Source organism: Ascaphus truei, chromosome 8, assembly GCF_040206685.1.
Source record: "Ascaphus truei isolate aAscTru1 chromosome 8, aAscTru1.hap1, whole genome shotgun sequence".
Classification (NCBI taxonomy): Eukaryota; Metazoa; Chordata; class Amphibia; order Anura; family Ascaphidae; genus Ascaphus; species Ascaphus truei.
In genome coordinates this window covers 28,595,540-28,620,120 of record NC_134490.1, presented here as the reverse complement: position 1 = coordinate 28,620,120, position 24,581 = coordinate 28,595,540, and the positions used below count along the sequence as shown (strand labels likewise).

At 44.4% G+C, this 24,581-nt stretch overlaps 1 protein-coding gene across 4 annotated transcripts in view; it reads left to right on the top strand.

Moving 5' to 3' along the window:
- The window catches only part of LOC142501294 (uncharacterized), a 210,523-nt gene that overhangs the window by 7,633 nt on the left and 178,309 nt on the right, over positions 1–24,581 (top strand). For 2 of the 4 annotated variants that reach the window (XM_075611024.1, XM_075611021.1), the window contains exon 1: positions 8,116–8,238. The exons of 1 other annotated variant lie outside the window; for it this stretch is intronic. The gene's annotated coding sequence lies outside the window, so the exon portion shown is untranslated. Of the gene's footprint in view, positions 1–1,918; positions 1,939–8,115; positions 8,239–24,581 lie in introns of those variants that run through there. One more of the 4 variants, XM_075611023.1, reaches the window with a different exon arrangement.

Genomic DNA, 24,581 nt, shown 5'->3' with positions numbered 1-24,581 from the left:
AGCCGAGCTTAATAATCAAAAACAAATAGATGATACCTCCTTTGGCTAAAGAAATGCTTTTATTGGTGCGAGCTTTCGAGCTACACTGATTTCTTCTTCCGGCGGTGTTACAGTATATATATATATTGTGACAAAATAACCTTTTGGCGTAAGGGTTCTTGTCTGGGATCCTTAAGACCCACTGCCTGTTAGGGTAAAGCACAATCACAGGACCATCCAGCTCTGGTTTAAGTGCTTTATTTTCTTTGACACTCCAGCAGACATAATTAAGACAAACAAAAGAATAAAAATACATCCTAGCTCTATCTGAGCATTGACTATACAGCAATTCTCTAGCTATCTTTGGGTGGCTTCCCCACTTACCAAACAATAAAACACAGATATCATAAACAAAACCTGTTGCAGGCCAGTGCCTGTCTGTAGCATCCAGCTCTCTTAGCTGGAATAAGGCCTGGGACCCGCTGCGCTCATTGGCGCGGGCGGCAATGTAGCGAGTTCCCCACCAGCAGGGGAATCCTCGCGAGCCGGTCCCGGTCCCCACTGGCTGCACAGCTGACTACACGCTGTGGCGCGTCAGCCGCTAGGAGACACAAGAGAATGGTGTTTCCTAGCTTCGACGCGTCACGTGGTGTGGCTGTGAGCCAATGGGGAGGGGAGGCTGCGGGAGGAGGAGAGGCTTCGGGGAGCGGGGAGGAGTATGGAGTGAAAGCAGCGTGCATGCCTGTGCCTGTCTCTGTCTGTGTGTGTGTGTATGTGTGTATGTGTGTGCCTGAGTGCGTGCGTGCCTGTTTCTGTCTGTGTGTGTGTGTGTGTGTGTATGAGTGCGTGAGTGCCTGTCTGTGTGTCTGTGTGTGTATGTATGTATGTATGAGTGCCTGCGTGTGTGTGTTTTTTTTACTTACCTGCAGCCCGTGGCAGCCCGTGGAGGGAGGGGGGGGAAGAGTAGCGGGTCCCTCCGCTCAAGCCACGCACCCCCCTCCCTGTCAATCCTCCCACTCCCGCCCACCTCCCGCTCCGGCCCCCCACGTCATGGCCGCACCCCCCCCCCGACCCGTTTGGCCACGCCCCCCCGCTACTACTGAAGTTTCCTGTAGACCGCAGATCGCGGTACAGCGAGTTGCACGCGCCGCCGGCAAGCAAGCCAGCAGTGCGGACGCGTGCAACGGGACCTTACCCTAAGGGAGAGGGGAGAACTGATCCAGCCTGGCCTTTCTTACACTCTATTAATTAAGGTCAGGTGATCTGCACCTGGCTGTGCTTGCAGAACCTCCCCTGGATCTTTAACCCTTAGATGGGGCAGGTATAGTTTGCCAAAGCAGAAGGTATATTCCTCCCGTCTACAATTTCACTACCTTTCCTCTCACATATCCTCCCCCCCAGCTCATTCCTACTGGGGTGAGCTATCATGGACATTGAGGAGTGCACCCTGGACAGCCCATCAGCATTTCCGTTTCCACAGGGAAATTAAAGGCCTGGAAACTAAGGAACCACCTGGTCACCCTTGAGTTTTTTTCTTTATTCTGGGACATCTATAAGGGATTTGTCTGGATACCCAAGAAGGCTGTTGAGAGGTAGTGACCTCTCCCTCACTAAAGCTACAGTGGCCATCTTGCTTCCTGGCAATTCCTGCTCCTCACTTCCTGACAGGAAGTCAGTCTCTCTATGGCCCTCATTGTCATCAGCTGCTTCTGGCTTTTAAATAGCAGGTAGTTGCTCCCTGTCAGTGCTCATGCAAAGTACTTGTTACCTTCTCCTGTCTGAGCTCTGCCTTGCCTTTGTTTGACTGCTGCCTGTCTTGACCTTGGAACTAAACCTGACTACCCCTTGACTGCTGCCGACCTCGGAACTGGACCTGACTACTCTTTGCCTGCTGCCTGCCTTGACCCCGGAACTGGACCTGACTACCCCTGCATCCCATGCCTCTGATCCCAGGCCAAGGTCAGTGTATTACTCTGCCCTGCGGGTCCGTATACTGTCTTGCAGTCAGCAATGTTACAACATCCAAGTAAGAGGAGCATGGTCTGTAATTAGCCTGAATTTTCTTCCTAACAGGTAATAACGAAGAGCCTCTAAAGCCCACTTTATTGCCAAACATTCCTTTTCTACTATGGAGTAGTTCTTTTCTTCTGGGTTTAACTTTCTGCTCAATGGAGGAAGTAAAGGGGGGGTTCCTCACCCTGGTATTCTTGGGAAAGGACAGCCCCTAAGCCCACATCAGAAGCATCTGTCTGTACTACGAACTCTCTACAAAAGTCTGGGGTTACCAAGACAGGTTGGGCACAGAGAGCTTTTTTTCAATTACTTAAAAGCCTGATCTGCCTCTGGAGACCACTTAACTGTAACTGTGGATCTTGCTTTTGTGAGGTGTGTTAAAGGGGCAGTGTCAGGAATCGGCATTCTCCTCGCTCCCCACACAGAGCACTCCCTCCCCGCAGGGAGCCCCTGGACACACAAAACAATCCTGCCTTACCGGCCTCCACGGCTCCTCGCCCCTGCCGACATCGCGGGATCACTCCCCTCGGCGATTCCTCTACACAGCGCCAGGCGCACCCACGCCCTCCTGCACGCACACCTGCACCATCCGCTGGCTCTGTTCACCCGCGTACACGAGTTACGGAGCACGCTCAGTCTGCACACTCTTATTCCCGTCCCCCGGACCTCAGGCTCCGCCCCCGCACACTGCACAGGCATACTCAGGTTACCAACAAGACTCACCTGGCCTGTTATGCCTGCACCAATCTGCAGTGTCTCCCTGTAGCTCTTCCTGTCCCGCCTCCGTTCCTAATTGGACCTTCCTGCTTTATCTAGCTCCTCTCTGCTCTCAGTCTTTGCTCGACATAGTCTCGGTATGGAAGTACTTCTGGATTCTCTCAGTATTTTCACAGGTTCTGACGCGGCTCGTACGACTACCCCCTCTGGCTCTCGATCTCGGCACTCCTTGGACAACGCTCACTCTGGTAACCCCTTGAACACGGCTTGGACTCCGACCTATCTCCACTCTCCACTCCCTGACTTCGGCGAGGCATCCTTCACTCTATCTCTACAACCGGTACCGGCAAGTATTGTCTACCTTTCTACACCTGGCCTGGCAACGCTTCATACCACACTCCGGACACGCTCCCTTTGCTGCAGGTGTGTGTATTACCACTTCCCCCTTCAGCTCAGGGGACGGGTCTGGTCTGCGGGCAGCACCGACGTAACAGGCAGAAACTGTGGCAACATTTGGGATATGTGGCCACGCGTCGCGATATCTACATGCGTGTGCAGGCAGCTACTGGGCCCGGCACCATAGAGGAGCGGATCTTGTTCCCACCGCGCACGCCATAGCTCGCACAGCAGCGGCCACCGGGGGACTCAGCCTTACTCATGAGAATACTAACATGGAAGTATTTAACTGCAGTATGTATTTTGTCACATTGGATGTAGCATTGGGTATTTTTGTCTTTTGTTTTATGGAATAACCTTTGTTAGCAAATATGGCCCTTTATCTCCCTGTGCTTAAAACAACAACATTTATTTGTAAGCTCTTCGGGGCTGGGACTCATTGTGCCTACTTTCAGTAAAAAAAAAAAAAAAAAAAGCAAAAACAATGAAACAAATGCATTCTCATTTTCTCCGACAAAAAATATAGAGAAATAATACCAATTATTACATGCATTTATCACTTTATATTTTATTAGCAAAATACAAAAATGTAAGTGAGTAAAGGCTGTTTTAGGCAACATAAGAGTATACACTTTGAGCACATGACTGGGATATGTGTTACTTTGCATTTAAGCCACAATATAATACAGTGTATAGCTGTAGGTAGCAATAGGAGGAAAGTGCTTATTTCTTTTTAAAGACTATAATCTTCAACTTGAAGTACCCAGGAGTCCGCTTCAGAACACACTTGTCTCACAACAAAATTGCTATGCTGCAAGACTGTATTCCTTACATTTCTACAAGATACAGATCACTGTGCTGGCAGCAACCAATTTAAAAGCTGTGAAGATTCTGATATATTGTATCAGTCTGGAATGTACAAATTCCAGTTTTTGCTCCAATACACAGCACACAGGGGTGTTTATTCGTTAAAGTGTGACAGCCATTAAGGGCTGTTCACTTGAATTATTGCTAAGAACTATTGCCGTTTTGGGAACAGATCCAAGTTTTGTGAAACCAGCTGAAAATGAGAAGAAAAAAAAATAGCACCAGATTTAATACCCAAAAACCCTATTATGTTCAATGACGGTTCTCTATGATTCAGAAATTGTAACGATACTCGATACTCATCTCAAGCAGGAAGCGACCCGCAAGGCTGAGGAAGGAAGATGAAAGAACCGACCTGAGCCATGGGACAGAGTCCTGATAGATTAGTGAGTCGTAAGCCGAAGGTCAGGGCTGGCAGCAGAGTTGCGTAGTCGTGTGGCTGCAGAGGTCGAGGCAGGCTGAAGACAAGGATAGTCGAGGTACGTGAGCCGGGTCTGGTAACGAGGAAGACAATAGGTAAGCGCGTTTCATGTACTCAGCATGAACTGGAACTTTGCTCGGCAACTTCCTGCTTACAGGGCTGTCCTTTTAAAGGAAGTTGTCAGGAGCAAAAATGGACGATCCTGTCACAGAGGGCAAGCAAGACCAAAATCCCAGACCGGACTCCGAAAATCTGGCATGGATTTTGCAAACCCCCATAGTACCCCCCGGTCCCGTCCTGTCCCCCCCCCTCCAGAATCGATCTCCGGACAATAAAAACGGGTATGTCCCTGGCTGACCCACTAAACATATTTGTCACACCCTACTCCCAAACTCAGCAACCATCTGAGACCCTCGGAGGGAGGCGTGAGAAGTGCTACCAGGGGGTAGAGGAGACCCCCCCCCCGGCTATATCATTTTTGTACCAAATGCTATTTACCAAGTAATATATATTACTGAATACTGTTTATTCCCAAAATTCATACCGTTCGGTAGGGACATGCAAACACGTTCAACATCAAAGCGACCTCAATAGGTCCCCAAGTGTTTTTGTATTTATGCGCTGCAGAAATACCTGAGGGGGCTAGAGTGCAAAATTCATATAAAAAACATATATTTATTGGCTAGCTATTAAAAGGAGACACAAAGTTTGTGGCTAACCAATAAATATATGGATTTGAAAACTCTAGCCCTCTCAGTTCCTTCAGCAGGGCACCATTATTTTATTTTCTCTTATATCAGGACTATTGCTTTGGTCAGCACGCTGGGTTGACATCCTCAGATCGGACATTTTTCAGCAATATACAAAGTGTGAGTACCGCTCTAATAAGGCAGCATTTTCCTAAGTCCAGACTCTGGAATATGTGGGACCGGTCTCGGGGAGAGCTGCGGTTTCTTGATCTAATGGCGAGAGCAACTTTTCCGTTTTTCCAGTTCCCGCAGGCGTTGTGCATTGACTATTCATATCTCAATACATAAAGGTACCGTTTCTAAACACGCGCTGCTACCAACAAATGGATAAGTGAACATTTATTGCTTTATCTGTATTTTTTTAGATATTTTTTCCATTCACACTTTAGAGAACCAATAAACAGTTTTCACACAAAGAAATTTAATACAAATAGATGCAATACATTGTTTAATAATGGTACTATATAGTATATACATGAGATGATTTGGGGGTTCTGGCCGACAAAATAGCATTTAAATGAGGATTGTGAAAAAGAGATGTGCTGCGCTACTAGCTAATAAACGTGATCGATAAACATTAAAAATACAGTAACACAGTGTATCGCGGTGACTGCCAAACAGTAGTTCTGACTACCCTGGTCAGAAAAGGGAAGACTGTGTAACAAATGTAACTGTTGCGGCGCCTAGTGAATATAATATAACAGTCCACTTGTGGGTTTGAAACAAAAAAGTTGCCAATACAACCATATACCGGCCCGAATGTGTTCATTCTGGCCACTCCAATGGAAAATAGTGAACGGATGTTGGTCACAGCCCATGGAACGAGAAAACCATAAAAAACATAGCATAATACTGTATGGTATCAGAAGATCTTTGTGCGGAAAAGACGAGCACTAGAGAATTTGCGGTGCCTTATAGGTACGCGTACTCAGGGAAATGGAGTGAAGAAAGGTACATTTATTAAAGCAATAAAAAACAAAACACATGAAAAAATACACTTCAAATGATGGTCGGATCTGCAAACTGGCAACAAAAATGGGAATCCTACTTACAGGATGTAGGTAGGACATATGCCTTAAGCTCAATATCTGTTTGGAAGTAGTTGTCTCTCCTTGAAGGCTGTAATCGCTGAGGTCCTGGATGTTAAACCGCGTCCCAGACCCAGCTGTCGCATATGGATGTCCTCCGCTGTAGCCAAATAGATTCCTGTATCTTTCTTCCGTATTGCCGACGTCTCACTAGCTCGCCGCTTCCTCGTCCGTAATCTCGCGAGAACGGATGGTGGGAAATCCGCGGGGAGTGAGATCCAGAAGATGGTATACACTCATGCGCAGAGTGAGTTGCGGTTGCGTGAAAATGGAGACCTTTGAACCCTACGCGTTTCACCACCGCTTCATCAGGGGTGTGTGTGAGAGGTGGAGTCCATCTCTCAGTTACATAGTCCTTCAATCAATTAATAGATGAAACATGTGAATTAATTAAAACATTAATGCATATCAACATTAAATTTCATGTTTTTTCCTAAACCTCTGAGAACCAAAACAGAAAACGACATTATATATAGATGTATATGTAAAAATATAAATAAGTAAAAAGTATCTGTGTATTGGCAATAAATACAAAAAAAACACTAGGATTGTATGATAGGAGGGGAGGGATAAAATACAGCTTTGTTCAGTAATCTGGAAAAATGCTAAATTAACCCAGTACTGAGGGGAATGGTGACAAATAAAAAGCAGAACAACTCCAAGGAATATCATAAATCTGGTAAACCATAACTAGATATTACAATATGTAATGAATAATATCAGACTATAGTAAGGCCGTGATTATACCAGAAGTCGCCGGCAACACCGCGCGGCTGGAAAACAAACTGCTGAAATCCACTGAGGCTTTACATACCAGCGCGTCGCGTGGAGCTGCAGGGCGCCAGTCTCTTGAGATTTGCAAAATTGTTTTCTTGACACGACGGCCGCGTCACATGAGCGGTTCAGCCAATGAGGGCGAACAGCTCCGGCCACGCCTCCGCCACACTTCTGCTCTCCTTCCCCAGTATAATCAAGATGCCGCTCGACGGCAGCACTGGGTGCCGTCACAGAATAGCGCTGTTGCCCTGCAGCACTTGGTATAATTGAGCCCTTATGTGTTAAAACCAAATTAAAATGTTGAAAATTATTATAAAAAATATTTATAAAAATAGTTATAAAAATGCAGCCAGATCTATATCTAAACTTAGACCAAATGGTTGGAGAGTTTTTAATTCATGAATCCAGTAGGAATCTCGCTGGCGTATCTATAAAAGCCTATCACCTCCTCTCTTATCCATTAATACTACCTCAATGCCCTTGATTTCTAAACCACCTGTTTTTGTATTTTTTTTATTATGACAGTCCAAGAAATGTCTGGATAGACCATGTTGCTGAAAACCTGCCAGGATGTTTCTTCTATGCTCCAGAAATCTGTTTTTTAAAGGTCTGATTGTGCGTCCCACATATTGTTTATTGGTATTAGGCATATTTAGATGTCTTCTTGAGAAAGGGTTATTTCCCCGCAATGTTGAAGGCTTCTCAGGTGTTTCGGCCCATTGCTATATTTTGTATATACTTTTGCCCTTTTTTTTGATGTACTTCTTTGAATAATTTTATAATTTTTGTTAAAAGTATTTTTGCATTAGATGTGACAGTATGCTGTTCTCTTGGTTAGCCATTTCTCCCCTCTCTCCTTTGTTCTAGATACTGCTTGGTTTACTTGGGGGAACATTCTGTTTGGGGTTGCACCTATTGACCTATTTATTGTCTTTTATTATTATCACGAGAGGGGGGGGGGTGATGATCAATTTTGTATTATTGGTTAAACTAGGAGGCTTGCACTGTGGAAAATGTGTTATGAGCAGCGACCTCTATTGGACAATAGCAGAAATGCAGAGTTGGCTGAGCGGTGGGCGTGGTCTAACGCGGAAGTTCTGCACAGTGAGACCAGCAGACACACCTGGGCTGAACTTCCTCGCACGAACAGCTGATCGGTCAAAGATCGCCTGCTCTTCCAGTTCGGGTATCAAACTATAGGGATCGATATTGACAAATCCGCTCCTGAAAGGTCGGTGACGAATGCATTTGTTGTTGTTTTTTTAAAATACTGAGACATGTCAGCTGTGTTAATAAAATGTTTAGGGAGATGGGTTTTTTCACTTCCCCCTCTCTGTTTCTGAGCTACTGAGAAAAAAACATGTCTAGTAATAATTAATGCACATCTATATGTCACCAATACTATTTCATCTGGCAGTCTAGCATGTCATTCTCCCATACACCATGCATATGGGAAAGCTGTAAAATAACATTTTCATGGTGGTTTGAGATGTGTATGTTCATAGTTCTTTACACACTTTTATACTCACACTGTAGTCCTGTAGTAGCTAAACGTCCTGCTGGTATTTTGGGGATACAGTTTTACACCCAAGCATGGTGCAACTATTATTTTATCCTAAAAAGTATAACTTAATTGTCCTGCACCCAATGCATATGAAGAAAACTAGTTTTTAAATTGTACAGTTGGAAAATGATGATTTTCATGGTGATATCATTTGCAATATGTTGCTTTGTTATGAATGTTTCTAGCTTTTTACATAATTTTAAAAGTCTAAGTTTTCCTGGTGTGAAATAATGTAGAAATTGCTGTCATTGCTGCTGCTAGTTAAAGCAAGGCAGTTCCCCTTAATAATGTGTTAGATAAATCAAGTATAAGATTAACTGATCATCTGGAAATCTCTGACATATCACATGCCTCCTTTCTTTTTAGTTTGTAATCTGTAATACTACCCTTTCTATGTATAGATTGTCCTCATCTCTTGATTGGATCTATTGTTTCCTCTATTTTACTGCATGACGGGAACTCTGCGCTTAGAGTCTATATAACATAAAACTGTCTCAATACCATATTTAAAAAAAATAAATAAATTATGACAAATTTGGTGCACTTTTTTTGGCCCAGAAGTTAACCAATTTACACCAACATCAATACAATTTTTTTTTGTATTTACTGCCTCACTATAATGTAGATTGTGCCCTCCTGTTGTTTGGGGGAGGTATACAGTACATCAATCCCTTGGATATAACAAAACAATGAATGGCGCTCTAACACTCTCATAATAACCCAGTGAGGTTGATGACATATATTCTAATATAACGTGATTCACACCTATAATACAGTGAAAGGTGATAATATAAGTGTATAATAATGAGGTAAAAACCTCCACTCAACCCTTAAAGATTGCTCCAAAAGGTGCCAAATGATTACATATCTCCAAACATAAGGGGAAGGGTGGTAGATACCATATAAAAAAAGAAAATCATGTGCAATATTGTAGTATGATAAATGCAAACATGTAAAAAAAAATCCCAGAATGACATCATAATGGAGCAGATAAATCAAGCAGTATCCCAAATCAGTGCCAATGCTGTCTCTGCTTTGAATGGATGTCAGGTGGATATCAGGTGGTGTCAGTGCATCTCAAGAAAAGAAAAACAGACCATAGTGTGTGTAAAAGTGTAACAAAAATTATTTATGTAAGGTTACCTTAAGATTCAAGGCTTACATTTGTAAGCCTTGACACATTTATTGCATGTGATTTCTTTTTCTTTCTCTTTATATGGTATCTTCCACTGCTCCCCTTACGTTTGGAGACAATCCCTTGGATATACAAGAGTGGTGATTATGTCTGCCTTTAAATAGGAACTCGTGCCTTCCCCCCTTGCCCAGGCTAAATCTTAATCTTAACCCTTCATTTACCCCAAGATCCGATGGCTCTGCCCCTCTCCCCAACAAAGTCATTTACGCCCCTACTCATGCACTTTAGGGTGTCGCCTGTGTTTTCCAAATATATTTGCGGTGTCGTCATGGCCAAAAGGTTGGGGAACTACTGACATTGAAGAAGAGGCCATTTGCATTGCATAGGACTGGGGAAGAGAGAAAACAAATGTAACTGCGCATCTGGGATATCTTTCCCTGGGTTGCCGAATCGCCTGTCGAGGAGATGGTCATGGACTCGTTGAGAGGTCCTCAAAGTCACCGTCAGTCTTGAATCTTTTATCTCCGGGCTATCGCACCCTCAGCCGATCGATCGCAGTCCGTGTTATCTTCTTGGGGTCTTCGGTGCTCACCTGCACCCTCGCTTGGAGTCAGGCCCAGTGCCGATAGAAAAGATGTTGATTCCTCGGGATAATGAAGTGAGACCTGTCTGCCTCTATGGTTTACCACCAAATGGAACGGAAAGGCCCACCGGTAACTAATACCCTTTTCCTGAAGCGCTGCCGTCACTGGACGCAGCCCTCTCCTCCTCCTCAATTGTCACCCTGGAGAGATTCTGGAAGGAATTGTTTTCAAATTCAATTGAGCCACTGTTTCTGCAGCCTTTTTATAATCCTTTCCTTGGTTGCATATTGGTGGAGTCTTAGAACCACATCTCTGCTTCTTTTGGGATCTTCGAATCTCGGTCCTAAGGCTCTGTCCATTAGGAGATTGCCATCTTGTACCTGGGGGTTAAATGACGTGAACAGTCTCTTAAGACAGGGGGGCGCAAGATTATTTAGGGGGGGGCGCGGGCTGTGTGCGGGGAAACCTGGGGGCGGGCAGAGCTGTGCACGGGCGGCCAGAAGCTCCGTGCTGAGGCTGCTTCTCTGCTCTGTGTCTTGCAGAGGGGGCGGGGCCTTCCCTGCACACAGACAAGCCCTCCTCCTCCTGTCTGTTACCTGCCCGTGTGTTTGGGGTGTGTGTGTGTGTGTGTGTGGAGGGGGGGTGGTGGTGGTGGAGGGGGGTGTGTGTGGTGGAGGGGGGTGTGTGTGGTGGAGGGGGGTGTGTGTGGTGGAGGGGGGTGTGTGTGGTGGAGGGGGTTGTGTGTGGGGGGGGGGGTTGAGTGTGTGGGGGGGGTTGTGTGTGTGTGTGGGGGGGGGGTTGTGTGTGTGTGGGGGTTGTGTGTGTGTGTGGGGGTTGTGTGTGTGTGTGTGTGGGGGTTGTGTGTGTGGGGGGTGTGTGTGTGTGTGTGGGGGTGTGTGTGTGTGGGGGGGTTGTGTGTGTGTGTGGGGGGGGGGGGTTGTGTGGGGGGGTTGTGTGTGTGTGTGTGTGTGTGGGGGGGGGGGGTTGTGTGTGTGTGGGGGGGGTTGGGGGTTGTGTGTGTGTGGGGGGGGTTGTGTGTGTGTGTGTGTGTGGGGGGGGGGTTGAGTGTGTGGGTGTGTGGGTGTGGGTGTTGTGATTAAATGCAGCGGTGCACAAACTTGGGGGGGGGGGGGGGCCCGGGCGCAAGATTATTTAGGCGGGACGCGTGCGGCGAAAAAGATGTGCGTGGTCAGCCAAGATGTGCGCGGGCGGGCAGCCGAAGATGTGCGCGGGCGGTCGAACAGGATAGTGCCGGTGGCGGCCACGCGATTCGGAGGTACAGGGGAGGAGCACGCGCGAGCGCTGTGATGTCAAACGCCCCTCCCTCCGGTTTCTGCCCTACAATAGTGCTGTGTTCCTGCTCTCCTCCGCTGGCAACCTGCTTCTCTGCGATCCTCTGCAAGTGAGAGGGTAGGCTGCCACTATATCAATCATACTATGAATGTACAGAAATAATGGGGGAAAAAAAAAAAGAGTAAACGCTTCCCTGCTCGTGCTTGCAAAATTATGCAGGACACCCTGTGCTCATGCTTGGAGAGTTGGTGATGTCACCTCTCTCAGCGGCAGCGTGGACGCAGCCTAATTTTGCAAGAGCGAGCTGTTGAAGTATGTAAGTATTTAGACTGCGCTTATCGTGCCGGCGACGCGACGTCGCCCGAAAACAAATGCATTGTCGCCGCCGCGTGCCCTTATAGTAACCTCGACGGGGCGACACGATTTTTTGAAGCCGGCAATATTTGATTTTTCAGGGGCTGTCGCCTCATGTGACAGCCCCTGAACCAATCAATGACCTGGTCGCCCGCACCGACACAAAGCGAAACACAACTTTCGCTAGCAGCGACGGGTGACGTCACGCGTCTCCGTTGCGGGCCCTATACGCGCGGCCTTAGACATATTTGTATTTACATTCTATACCGTTTAATAAAGGGGTTTTTTCATGTGATTTTGATTACATCAGGCAGGGGGGGCCCGAGAAATGTCATGGATAAAAAGGGGGGCTCGGCATAAAAAGTTTGCTCACCCCTGTCTTAAGATATGGCTGGAGGGCTTCTGCAGAGACCGACTCGGGGACATGAATGATTATTAAATTATGCCTTCGCTCTCTGTTCTCTAGATAGTCTATACCATCCCTCATGGCTCTTATCTCTTCATTGAGACGCAGGACCTCATCGTCAGTATTTACCTGATATTGTAAAGAAATGTCCATTTTATTTTCAAGCTCCGTAGTTCTTTTAGCCAATAAAGAAACTGCTGCTTTAAATTCCTTTACAGCTCTATCCAGAGCTGACTGAAGCCCGCTTGCATTTCTTTAAGCATGTTCTGGAGGTCCTGTTTGGTAATTGCTGTGTCTCCCTCTGCCATACTCTGCTCTGTCAGGAACAGCTCTCCCCACTGCCTCTTTTCCTGCTGTAGCCCTCTCAGCCGAGGTTTCTCAGGGTAGCCTTTCTATCACAAAAGTCCCCTTCAGATCCTGCACCTTCCCCATCACCTTCCCTGGTTGTTGTTGTTGTTGTTGTGGCCATGCGCTTGGCAGCGCCGTCTTCGATCCTCCTTTTCTCCGCTGCCGCAGGCTGTCCGTGGCAATAGCGGGAGAGATCGGGCGTCCCTGGCTTCGGCATCTTCTTTGTCATCCCTGCAGGTTCCTCCGGCCGGCGCGGCTTCTAGCAGGGCTGATCGTAGCCGCGATCTGGGTTTATTGTTAATTCTGTCGGCGGAGTGCACGGAGCTTCCCTAGCTCGCGTACATCCGCATTGCGCAGTGCGCGCGCCCCCCAATTAGGCAATTTTTAAGCATTTACAATGTTTTCAATCATGTCACGCTTTAATGGTTTCGGTTGATCCTGTGGCAGTCGTATAGTTGGGAATGATTTCACCTTGGCTACTTCTCCTTGTGTTTTGTCCCTGTGTATTGAATTAAGAGGTTACCCTTCTCTCTCATGCACAGGCAAAGTGCCCTCCCTTTCTCTCTCCTGGTCCTCCGACAGGGAGTGAGTTTCTGAATGAATCGTACATCCCAAACTGGCTGCGCTTATAGTACCGGCGACGCGCCAAAACAAATGCATTGTCGCAAGCGCTTATAGTAAGTGCGACGGGAGCGACGTCGCGACCAAAAATTTGGGTAGACGGTCAAATTTGATTTTTCAGAGGCTGCCGCCACATGTGACAGCCTCTGAACCAATCAATGACCAGGTCGCTTGCGACGTCGCTGCAAAGCGAAAAAACTTTCATGGGTGGCGATGGGTTACGTCATCCGTCGTGGGCACTATACGCGCGGCCTAAGCTTGTAGCAATTGGGATACTGACAGATTTCCACTTGTAAAAACAAACGTATTTTTCACAACTATAACTTAACTTTTTGCTTGAATAATGATTACATTTTTTATGGGGGCAGGTGACATTGTTTATAAAATTGTACGGTTTTGTTCTATAAATACGATTGCCATTTAATACAATGACAACACTGTTAAATATGTTAAACTGTTCATGAAATGTCTTTACATAATGTATGGCCCTGTTCACTTAATGTACCCATGTATTTGTCATCTGTCGTCATAACTCACTGACAACAACCTGGTTAAGCAGAACTGCACAATAGATTTAAAAAAAGGCATAGAAAATGTTCTATTGCCTTTTTGCAAGCTGTTCAATGTAGCAGTAATAATTCTAGGCCTGGTCATTACCATTCAGATGAACAGTGGTCAAAGTGCGATTATACTAAGATTTTGGGGCACCACTAATTTTTGAATGAGCAAACTCGTATTGCCAGTAGTTTTTGTATTAAATGTTAATAAAAATGGATTTCATTTGATATCTATCTATCTCTATCATAGGGAATGTATCTATCTCTATCATAGGGAATTTATCAATCTCTATCATAGGGAATGTATCGCTGAGTATAACGGTGATACTGCACTGTGACACAGAGCTGTCAAGGGTCCCCCAGTCCGGAGTGAGGAAATGGTCCTCACACATGCGTGAGACTCCTCCTCGGGATCCAGTGTCTGCTGGGGACTGGGTCTGAGAATATGCAGGGCAGGGTTATCTCACTGTCCTGGCAGTGTTCTCATGCGGCGTGAGACAGAGACCTAATGTATGAAACTCGCAAATTGTTATTATTGTTATATTGGTTGCAAAGAAGAGAAAGCATTCAGCTGTTTAACATCTTCCTTAAAGCAACAATCCCACCTACAATTCTTCTTTTTTTTAATTTATTTTTTAACATCATTTCAACCTGGGAGCTGAACTGTGCTTTTTAAACTCCTGTTATCCCCGATTCAAATTATCTAAACAATGTTATAAAAATGAACAAAAAAAGTAGCAGCAAATGTAATACTGTGCTATGATTGACTAAGGTCTCAATCTTTTAAAGCTGTCAAAGTTTGGTTTACACAAATAGCATGTGCTGTAGTAGAATGTACAAATGAACCCCTGTTTTCCATATTTTAATGCTTTGTAAAATAAACACTGAAATTCCCAGAACTCTTAATTCCTTTTTTTTTTTTTTTTTTTTTAACTAAAGACGCTGAACACTTCATAATATTAGATGTTTAACCCTTTTGGGTTCCCCCCAAAATGCAGTCATTACCTCAGGAGGTCTGGCACTCCAGGAGCCCCATAACGTAGTTGCTACGTCACGCCCAAGGAGTGCTGGGTTTTTGTTCCCAGCTGAGATCGTGTCTTGCGTTCCCTTTTGAGCACAGGATGCGATCCATCCGAAGTATAGGGAAACGAAAGAGAACGACTCCTCTGTTTCCGGTGTATTGGCCGCCGCAGTCACATGACCGCGCTGTGGCATTCATAGGGTTAAACGCTAAAAGGTATGCGTTGATGGGCCGTCTGGCAGCAAAGGGGAGGCAATTTTCTGCCCATATGAGCAAATCTGAAAAAATATTGTATAATGTGCAGTACCTATTAAGGAACTGGGAACATAATACAGAGCTGTGGAGGGTCCCTGTAAGAGATGTGTGCAGAGGTACATTTAATGGAGACCGATTAGGGTGAAATGAAATCCTTTTTAACAAGGCAAAACATACAAAAAGAAACAAAATAAAGGCATACTCCACTTTGGAGAATAACTAAAACTTTACTCCAGCCCTTTCTAATTGGATGGGTAGCTAAGCTGGATATATATATATATGTGTATGTGTATGTGTATGTGTATGTGTATGTATCTCGCACACAACTGTCCCACAAGAAAGTCCCTTATCTGTTTCTGTTGTAGCTGTAGGGTAAGGCCTCTCTGTTTTCCCGGGTCAGCATCCTTGTGTGCTATGACACGCTCTGTGTCCAGGTATAGAGGTCTTGTCCCTTTGTCTTGCTGTCGGTGTACAGTAATTCTGTGTGTATCAAGACATCATATTTTCCTCAGGTCAGCCCTGTTGTGGGCTAAGGAAATCTCTGCAGTCCTCCTTCTCCTTATGTCAGCCCAAATGTGAGCTAAGGAATTTCTCTCCTGTTTCTCATAGGCTTTTTCTAAGAGTCCTAATCAGCCAGGTAGAGTCTGGTTGATTTGCCTGTGTGCAATTGACCAGCACACTGCTGGATTTAGAGGCAGTTTCTCTCAAACAGTGATGTCTCTGTTACAGTACCCCACTCCAGAGCATGAGAAGGGGCATCACCCAAGTGTGAGATCTGTGTGAGACCCCTTCATCCCTGGATCAGGGCAGGGTTGCGGCACACAGATAGGCACACAGATACCCAGCAAGCTCTCAGAAACCCCCCAAAATTACCACCAAATATGTATGTGTCAAAAAGAGTGCTACTGGGCGTGGCTAAATTGTATAAACAAGAAACAAAAGTTCAGAGCAACATCCAATGTGACAAAAATACACAGTGACATACCTCATATATATCGCTTGAAAAAGGGCCATTTAGTTAACCCTTTGGCCAAAGTGTATAAGCCTGCAAGTTACTTACAAGGGTTGTGGCATCCTGAGACAAGGTGAGAACGTGGAGGGAGAGGGGGGAGGGGAAGAGAGGAGGAGAGTGGGGATGTGTCAGGGGTGGGGACTCTCTCAAGGTCTCCCGGCAGCAAAGGTCCATACACAACATATTTTTACATTTAATGTTCCTCCCAATATAAAACCCCATTAGGGGATTTTACAGCGTAATCCATGATCAGAGGGAAAAGCAGATTGTAAAAGCAAGATGAAAAAGATTTAGTCTTACTTTTACCTTTTTTATTTCAATAAATCAAAGCCTATAACAAGAAGGGTGCCAGATTTCTTAATGTTGGCTACAGAGAGATGTCACTGGGTTCCAAGTCAAAACAAATGAATCATTAAATGCACATTGTTTTACGGCTCTGACAGCTGCAGGTACTGTATATGTGAGTAAGAGGTTTTGCATTATAATATATTACGGAAGCATTGTAAGTGGCCAGAATTCAATTGTAAATCAGATCACGTGTGTGTGGTCTGAGATTTTATATTACACATTTTTTGCCTTGGGCTTTTTAAAAAAAAATCTCATGTCCTACATCTTGAGCGTTTGATACAATCTGCACTTTATTTGACTTGTCGTCGTCTCATCTGAATTTATTTATGCCGTAAGAAATGATCCATTGCTCAGTTCTAACAATCGTGAAGGGTCCACTCACCTTGAATACACTGCCAACGCTGAAAGTACGTATTCTCGTCCCCTCTTCTTGTGTTTTATGAACACTCGTAATAAAATCTATACTATGTAATACAGACACATTTTACGGTCCATGCATGGACCGTAAAATGTGTCCGTATTACATAGTATAGATTTTATAAGACACGTCTGTTTGGTAGCATACATCATTTACTTATGGGTAAATAAATGCATGTTCAGATCTGTCGGCTCTAACTGATTTTTTGCATCTGTGTTCACCAGGGTTGCCACCTTCTATTGAAGGCTAACACGGAGACATTTGCAATAAATATTTTTACATTTATTTATCTTACCTGCGCTGGCATCATCTCCCCCTGCAAGATCGTCAGCGCGGCTCAGCGATGTGAAATGGTGCGCTTTGCCATGACAACGGGACACCTCATGGGGCCGAGCCGTCACGTGACACCCTGTTGTCATGGCAAAGGAATGCCGCGTGACTCCATGATGCGCATGGCGTCCCATTGTCATGGCAACGCAGCACCACTTGACGTTGCGCAGCCATACTGACGGAATTTGCAGGGGGACATGCTGGGAGATGCCGAAGCCTGGAGATAAGTGGCCGAAACCCGTAGTCTCCGGAGTGGTGACAGCTCTGGTGACCACTGATGAAAATTTTTTTTTTTTAAATCCCCCTAATTTCCGCCCTTTGAAGTTGATGATAAATCTGCATTTGCCATCCCAGATTCGTGCATTGAATATGGCTCTTGTTATTAGAGAGGTCTCCCTGATTTACAACCGAAAAGTATATCATTCTTGTACCTTCTCTGCAATAAATGTCCCATATTCTCTCTCCATGCATGGTTTTTGGAAGAGATCTCCCTCCTTTCAGTCTAAGGCCGAGTTAATAATGCGCAGCGCCGTAGCAAGTACTTGTTGTCTGTCGCGGGTGCCCATAGTGGGCGCGGTGACGTCAGCCGTCGCGATCGCTGGAAGCCAGAAGATTTTGATATTTCCAGCGATCGAGGAGTGACATCACGGGCAAGTGAGCGGTTCAGCCAATGAGGGTGAACCGCTCACGGCCACGCCTCCCCCGGTCGCGATCTCTGGTCTCCTGCACCAGAGTGCAGGAATCGCTGTAGGACGGCGGTGGCTGACGTCACGCGGTCGCGTCGCCGTAGACCCCACTATAAACTCGGCCTAAAATATGCAGTATTGGAGGTTTTTATTTTGTGTTTTTACTTTGTGATTGCTGGTACCCTACAATGCTGGAATGACTGGATTTTCTGGTGTCTGCTGCAACAGGACTAAACCATAACAAAAAATATAATTGTCCCGAAGGCAGAGGTGGCTCTAGCATGTACAGATGTAGCGTTGAAGCGGGACACACCCAACACAATGGCGGGAGCAGACCCCATTGTAATGGCATAACCTGCGTGTGAAAAAGGGAGGAGCTATAGCATTATTGCACTCGCTGGCAGCGCATGCAAGAACGCCTGGAACATCAACATTGGTAAGTGGACTAAACGGGCACTTCTGGTCTGCAATGGTTATTGGGCCTGATTTGTCCCCCATTCCAATGCCAATAGTAGGCTGCTATTAACCAGTTGACACCTGGCAAAATCTTCTCTTTCTGTGTCCTACCCACAGAAGAGCTTGGTCAGTCTGATCTCTATTCATCAGACAGGACAGCGCGCAGGACACCGTGTGAGAAGGGGGAGTTCAATATGGAAAGTGACTATAAGTCTTCCTGTGTGTGTACGGCTGTCGGACTGATGGAGGCTGTGTAGGGAGCTGCACATTGTGTAGTGTTATGGAGGCCGGGCCCTCAAATCTGTTTGCTTGGGGCCCTGAAAAATGTAGAGCCGCCCCAGCGCGAATGACCTGTAAGGTGGAAACAAACGTAATTTCTTGCTTGGCTTGATTTATTGATATGTATGTATATCTTTCTATAGCACCATCCATATGCATAGGGCTATATAATACACGTGACATAATATTATAACACATAATGGGGAAAAAGCGCTTAAGACATAAAATAGGAAAAGGAGTCCCTGCCCCAAAGAGCTTACACTCGCAGTGGTAAGTAGGGAGTACTTAGGGACATAGGAGGTTGTTCTGGTAAGTGTTTCTTTAAGGGGCCAAGGTCAGTGCATATGAGATCGATAGTATCGGCCAATGGAGCTACCCAGATATGCTTTGTTAAAGAGGTGTGTTTTAAGAACGTTGGCAGATTAGCATGGCTGTAAGACAGAAAAGTGTTCACTGACATCTCCTGACCAACTGATGGTGCTCCGGAGTTGATGTTATAAGTTTTAGATTGTAAGCTCTAAGGGGTAGGGACTCACTTTTAAATTGTTTCCATTCATACCTTTAACATTTCTTATTGTAGTAATCTTCTAATGCTTTGTTCATCAAATGTCATTTATTTTGCACAGAACACATGCTATGTAACAAAATAATATTGTAAACCTTTAGGCACAAACATATTTATTGTGTATAAATCTGTCACTGTTGCGCTGTAACAGTGTTTTATGTACTTCCAATCACTGGAGGATTTCACAATGAAGTGTTTGATCAGGCTATAAAAGAAAAGCAAGATACAGAAGAACATTGGGGTAGGAAGCCTTCCATTTAACAAATGGTTAAAAGCAAAGAACTGTGTCCCTATCCATTACTGTCAGCTTTAGAGAGAGATCATTAAGTTTCAAGTCAAAAGACTGATTGGATACTTAAATGTGCATTTCATTATCCTATGTTTTGGTCTAGTAAAACATTGAAAAGCAATATTTCGGTCTAGTTAAACTGGCTTACTGAACATTGATCTGCAATAATTCTGTATAATTTAATTAATCAATAAATGACATGATGTTTCCTCTTCATTTATTTATTTTTCATGCTCATTAGAACCACAATGAGTTGCTAATTCTGTTGTTTCTATTTAGAAATTGAATCCAAATAAGTTTTTGCTTTAATATAGGGCTGTTGGTACAAGTTACAATGATGCAAGCACAGGGTATTTTAGTATTCTGGGTGCAAAAAAATACAGCAGAGTACAAAAACATGTGCCCTTATGAAAAACTGTTGTACAAGTATTTCATGTCACCAATGTTTGTCTTGATATGGACCCTTTTTTTAATCTTGAAGTTAATAGATTTTGTGTCGAGACCAAAGCCAGGGTTGCCAGGTGGCTTCTCTGAAAATACTGGACACATTGGTGAAAGGTGCTACACGCTCGAGACACGCTCGGCTCTCTCAGCTCCATGCAGTTTCCTTCTCTCAGCGGCTCTTGAGCCTTCCTCCTGATTGGCTGCTGCTGGGTTATGGAGGAAGCTTCCCAGCCCCCTAGCAACAGCTCTGCTCTCTCCCTCGTCAGGGAAATCCTGCGGCCTCACCAAGCCGGTGAGGTCACTATGTCCAGAGAGGTAATTCCAGATATCTCCAGTATGACTTCTAACTTTTTTTTACTGGACTAGTGTCCAAATACAGGACAGTCCGGTTCAATACCTGGCAACCCTAACCAAAGCCTTGATGCTGTGATAGTGTTTATAGTATATATGTGTCCTCATCCTTTCTGTTTAAAAGATAAAATACAGCAATAAATATATCAAGGAACAGTATTCCATTGCTTTTTACAATAACTCTATATGAAAAATCCGGTGTTTTGTAGTGAGGAGACATTGATAAATTACCTGTTATACATCCATTGCAGGCTAACATTTGCTACTTGAAATGTGTAGAGGTAAATGGGGAGATATATGACACAACCAAATTTTTATACAACAGACTCACAGAAGAATAACAAAAAATGTGCATCTTCGTGCTCCAATATATTAAAGCAATTTTTGTGTGTGGTGCAGTGTGTGCGTCGACATCATTTTCATACATAAATTATGCTAGTGTGGAGTTTGCCTGGGGTGCACACGTAAATGGTGTGGAATATTAAACTTCACGTATGCTTCATTGTCCGTCAAGTTTTTCTTGTCATGAAACACGAATCAAAGTGGATGCAATGAAACATTAGTGCACTTATTTGTATTAACATAATGCACAACATACAAAGAATAAAAAAAACATGCGCCATACGTAGGAGTGGCTCAGTGAGTAAACGCATCGACTCTGTAAATAATGACAGAGTTTGAAGCAGGGGAACCGGGTTCAATTCCTGGTGTCAGCCCCTTGTGACCTTGGGCAAGTCACTTTATCTCCCTGTGTCTCAGGCACCAAAAATACAGATTGTAAGCTTATCTGGGCAGGGACCTGTGCCTGTAAAATTCCTATGTGCTGCGTACCGGGCACTATACTATAATTGTGATGCGCTTTGTGTCCCAATTGGAGAAAAGAGCTATATGAAATAAAGTTAATGTAAGAACATGAATATTGACACCAACATATGCCACTAATATTTTCATGAGGCACATATTTTATATTTTTTACGCAAAGCGCTTTTTCGATCTGTTTAAAAAAAATTAAAAAAAAGAAATAAACATTTATATATATATATATATATATATATATATATATATATATATATATATATATATATATATATATATATATATATATATATATATATATATATATATATATATATATATCCCCAAAGTGAGTGTCGCAAGGCCATTTGCAGTTTGTAGACAAGCTTTCAAACGTGAGAAGTGAGGCTGTTGAGAACATTTTAAAGGATAAGAAACTTTTCAATACACAACAGATAAAATGTTTTTTTTATACCATCCAGAATAAAAATTATATATTATTATATAGCACATATGTTGTATATGTTCTAATATGCCCGTGTGGACTACATGGGAGAGCAACATGGCCCCCTGTGAGTAAGGATATTAGAACATATCAGGGATATCAATTTAGGTGCAGAAAATCATAGTGACATTACATTTTAAAAAGTACCATAATTCTAACCCTAAAGATCTGATTTATTTGTGAATCGAACAAGTAAAACATCATTGGAGAGGAGGTGATAGGACACTACAATTATCACAAAGGGTGTCCTTTTGGATCCATACACTTAAAACTCTCCACCCTAAAGGCTTAATTATAGATTTCGACATCAATGTCTTCTTGGTATGATCATTTCTTTGGGGTGTTATGTGTAAAATCATCTAGCCTTTATTTAATACGTTTTAATTTGTTACCTTTATAATATTTATCTTGAGTACATTTTTTCATTTTTATAGTGATTTTTGAATTTTATTATTTTTCTCTGTTTCTTATCATTATCATTGAAACATTATTAACTAGAGGTTGAGGAGATTGTATATTTACTGTACTAATTATTAAGATTCATATCGAATGTTTTATAAATTATTAATTTTATATAATTATGGTTGGTGCTAATATTGCTCTTCTCTTTTGTAGAATTTTTCATCAATCGCCTAATCAATTGTAATTTTTGGCTGGGTAATATGATAACAAAGACAAAAGTAGTTTTTATTTATATTTATGCATGGGTTTATATACTGTATGTATCCACCTTTTGTGTAGTTTTTAAATACCTCTGTTTGTTTAGAATGGAGTTAGATCCTAGTCCATCATTTATTAAGGACTAGTTTAGCTAATTTTAATGTAGACAGTTCTTTGCTATTATGTGTATTCTGCAGTTTTTGGATGCCTGTTCATATTGTGAATGGCATCCATAACGCATGTGTTGATATTTTAGTCTTATGCACTTCTTGTATGTCAGCAAGTGTGCATATTGGAAGTAAAATTAATTTGTACCTCCATGGTGCCGAAGTTAATTTCGTCGGCAAAATATATCCTTGGAACGCATGACGGCTTGGACGTGATGGCGTCACTGACCCGCAAACGCGATGCGACGTTCAGCTACGTGACGATATTGTCCCGAGTCTTGGAAAAAGCGTGAAAACTGAAGTACAAGTAGGAGAGAATGAGATAGAGGACTACAGACATATGCCCCTTGAAGTTCCCACGAGCGAAACGCGTAGGGCGGCTCTCCAAACAAGTAAGAGGTGTGCTGAGCTTTGGTGTTCCGTGAGGAATTGCCCACCCAGGATTGACTCCTTGTATCCGGTGAACTGCTGTGGACGGCCGCAACAATGTTTTTCCTGAGAGAAAAGGAGCGTTGGACTTCCCGTCACTGTCTGACCCAGGGTGATCCCACTGCTTAAAACCCATCTATGTTTGTGAGTGCCACTGGGGTTTTTTTTTTTTTTGTTTGTTTATTTTGTTTTTTTTTTTAAATATTTATTATCATAACGCAATCTGCACTATACTTGTGTCCTCTCTTCCATATTTTGGATATATCCTCTCCATCCTCCTGACAATCTGCAACCTGAGTTGGTTACTCCTAATAAACGCAAGCGTCTTAATAAATTTGAGAAGGATTACATCTGTGTATCATTCGGGAACTTTTTCTCCCCTTTTTGTACTCCATTGCACGTAGTGTGTGTTTTTTCTGTTTTTAATACATATACCTACTTGGATGTGAGTGTGCACCTGATCTTCTGCCTTCAAGCTTTCAAATGGAAACGTTTATCATGTTGACAGTCCTGGGAAAAGTTCCATTCAGATCAACACGTTGGTTATGTCAGGGGCTCACAAACTGTTTTTTTTTTTTTTGCTGCGCCCACCCCTCCCCCCCCCCCCTTTGCTGGCATTCCTCCGTTGGCCACCCCCCTCCTTACCTCGCACGGCGGGGTTGTGTGATCCGCGGCGTCATTTGACGTCCTGTTACCGTGGTAACCGCGACTTCATTTGATGCTGCGTTGCCATGGTCACGCGTCCTGCAGCCTGCTGAATCACGGTAAGGGGAGTGTTGCAGAAGCCTCACGCGGCATTTAGTGCCTTGGGGAAGAGCGCGGGGCCTCTGCAACCGCCCGCGCCCCCCCCCCCCCTAGAAAAATCTCTTGTTCCCCCCGCCCCCCAGTTTGCGCACCGCTGAGTTATGTTACCGGAAGACCTGAGGAAGGTCCCATTCAGGCTGATGTATATAATTTTAGAATTACGTATTTATTTATTTTGAATAAAGTATATAAAAGATCAACTTTTATTTGAAGATGCCATCACCACATATTAACTAGGGACCAGAGTTAAGGTTTGAAAGAGCAATCTAATGGAAATATGGCCACACACTTGCCAAAGCAACAAGGTTTCCAAGAGATTGACTGAAAGTTTGAATTTCATTTTACTTTGAAGGAAACACAGATACTCTCTACATTTATGCTTGGTACGGATTTCCCTGAGGCCGTGGCCCCGCTGCCTCAGTCAGCGCGCCTGCACTGCATGCAGGATGCGCGTTGAGAGGCAATTGACCGCTACCTGCTGTCTTTAGGGAGCGGGGGGGGGGATGCGTGGTTTGAGCGGAGGGCTGCAGCGGCGGTCTCCCAGGCTGCAAGAGGGAGCCCCCATACATAACCTCTGCTGCTCGCTCTCCGTGCTGTCCCCCCCCCACCCCCATCAGTCCGTTCCCCCTCCCCCCCACCCCCACACACAACACATATACACATATATACACACACACACTACTCCCCCCCCCTCCCCTACCTTTTGGAGGTGGGGGAAGCTCTGACACTCCAGCCCCCGGTGCTGATAGGTTCACCAGAGCACCACGTGACGCGTCACCGCTCGGGATCACAAACTTCTTGCATCCCCTGCTGGCTGACGCGTGAGAGCGTAGTGAGCCTCGTCGGAAGGAGGCAGCGGGGACAGACAGGCAGGAGGTAAGGGGCTGGTGGCACGCGC